The following is a 2,618-nucleotide window of genomic DNA, read 5'->3' as shown; positions in this document are numbered from 1 at the left end:
CAGACTATGGCATATAAAATATGCATTGATGGCATCTGTACCTTAAAACCAAAGTCTAAACTTTATTAATTATTATAAATGAATGATCTAAATTTAACCTGAGCTCCCGCTGCCAAAGGTGAGTAACCAACTGGGAAAATATTCCTGAACTCCATGTGCTCATTTTCTGATTGCAGTGAAAATTTGTTCGGGAATTTTCATCACTAAAGACATATTAAATGACTTGAAGATGGGGACTTCTTGACAGAAGGTCCCAGTGTTACAATCTTGTTTTAAGACTCACTATTTCAGTTTTGTGCCTATATGCTGCATATTTATATGTTATTGTGTTTTATAACACACCAAAACTGTGGTAGTATTCTATTACAGTAACATTTTCACAAAGAGGGGAAGAATCTACGGTTAATGAAATCAAATTTTAGCCCAGGAGCCTGAAGCACATTAGTCTGTAAAGGTAAGAGATGCTCCATTCCTCTTCACTGATGCTGATTTTGATGTACACAGAACAAAATTATAAACGCAACACTTGTTTTTGCCCCCATTCATCATGAGCTGAACTCAAAGATCTAAGACTTTCTCTATGTAAACAAAAGGCCTATTTCTTTCAAATATTGTTCAAAAAACTGTCAAAATCTGTGTTAGTGAGCACTTCTCCTTTGCTGAGATAATCCATCCACCTCACAGGTGTTGCATATCAAGATGCTGATCAGACAGCATGGGTTTGGCAGAGGTGTGGCTTATCCTGGCCACAATAAAAGGCCACTCGAAAATGTGCAGTTTCACTGTATTGGGGGGGTCTGGAAACCAGTCAGTATCTGGTGTCACCACCATTTGCCTCACGCAGTGCAACACATCTCCTTTGCATAGAATTGATCAGGTTGTGGCCTGTGGAATGTTGGTCCACTCCTCTTCAATGGCTGTGTGAAGTTGCAGTCAGGTCGAGACCCTGATGAGGACGATGAGCATGCAGATGAGCTTCCCTGAGACGGTTCCTCACAGTTTGTGCAGAAATTCTTTGGTTATGCAAACAGATTGTTGCAGCAGCTTTCCGGGTGGCTGGTCTCAAACGATCTTTGAGGTGAAGATGCTGGATGTGGAGATCCTGGGCTGGTGTGGTGACATGTGGTCTGCAGTTGTGAGGTCGATTGGAAATTTATGATACTAACTTATGGTAGAGAAATGAACATTCAATTCACGGCCAACAGCTCTGGTGGACATTCCTGCAGTCAGCATTCCAACTGCACGCTCCCTCAAAACTTGCAACATCTGTGTCATTGAGCTGTGTGATGGAACTGCAGATTTACAAGTGGCCTTTTATTGTGGCCAGCCTAAGGCACACCAGTGCAAAACACATGCTGTCTGATCAGCATCTTGATATGCCACATCTGTGAGGTGGATGGATTAAAGGAGAAGTGCTCACTAACACAGATTTTGACAGGTTTGTGAACAATATTTGAGAGAAACAGGCCTTTTGTGTACATAGAGAAAGTCTTAGATCTCATGATGAATGGGGGTAAAAGTGTTGCGTTTATAATTTTGTTCAGTGAATGATGGAGAGTCCTCTATGGATGTTATATTCTCAGTTATACAGTACTTGTAGTCACTTTTATTCACACTAATAAAGGTGAACTTTTAACTAGAAACTAGAAACTCTCACATCATGCTAACCAAACTAAAACATCACTATATCAAGGCAGAGAAAGGTGTGATTTTAAAAGAGTCTTTGGTGACACACTGTGGCCTATGGTCCGTGATACTGATATGCATATGTATTAAGGCTAACTTGCTCACCTTTGGTAATGAATGAGCCGTTCCTGCTGAGGGCGGAGTCTTTGCTGGAGGTGGAGTCGCAACGAAGCAGGGGTTCCGATTCGTCAGGGAAGAAGCCTTTTATCCGGTCCACCGGCGATTGCTCCACGCCCACACCGCCGGCCCCGCCAGCGATACCGCCACTGTTACTGCCGCTGCCAGCGCTGCTGGGGGACTCGAGTGGCTTGTGGATGGGACTGAGGCTTTGGCTTACATTCACTGAGGTCATCAGCTGGTTGATGTCAAACTGTACATAGAAACAGAGACATAAAATAGAGGAAGAAGATGAGGTCAGGGAGCAAGAAGAGGAGAAAAACATGAGCGTGTGTGACAAACCAATGCTCAAACACACATATACACAGGCTGATATTTTCTGCCCACAGGGCACATGCTGCTGTCCCACATCTGCGAAACACTGAATTCATCATTGTCCTGTATCTCTCCATCTGTCACATTCTCTCAATCCTTTCCCGTTCATTCTATTTCTCCATCCACACGTCCTCCATGTTTTATTCTTTTTTCTGTCCTTTTTTTGTTCTTCATCTGCTATATTGGTATCACATTTGTCTATCAGTCAGGACTCTCTCATCAAGGTTTAAACCATTCATTAAAATAGTAATACACACTTCGGCGGTGTGGCTGGGCTCTTGCAAATCCCAGCAAGTTAAACACAGACAGTCCCCTTTACATTTCTGAAAGAGCAGAGTTATGTAGCAGCGAGGATGCAAAACTGTCTAATATACTGAATATGCACAAATACAGGCACTTCAGGGAGCAATGTGTAAGTATTGAGACTACTCTCCACACGT

The 2,618-nt window shown here is 42.7% G+C and overlaps 1 protein-coding gene across 2 annotated transcripts in view; it reads right to left on the bottom strand.

Moving 5' to 3' along the window:
- The window catches only part of tnfrsf21 (tumor necrosis factor receptor superfamily, member 21), a 56,437-nt gene that overhangs the window by 5,313 nt on the left and 48,506 nt on the right, over positions 1 to 2,618 (bottom strand). The gene's annotated exons all lie outside the window — the stretch shown is intronic.

Source organism: Micropterus dolomieu, linkage group LG10 (assembly GCF_021292245.1).
Source record: "Micropterus dolomieu isolate WLL.071019.BEF.003 ecotype Adirondacks linkage group LG10, ASM2129224v1, whole genome shotgun sequence".
Classification (NCBI taxonomy): Eukaryota; Metazoa; Chordata; class Actinopteri; order Centrarchiformes; family Centrarchidae; genus Micropterus; species Micropterus dolomieu.
This window is presented reverse-complemented; position numbering and strand designations above follow the sequence as displayed.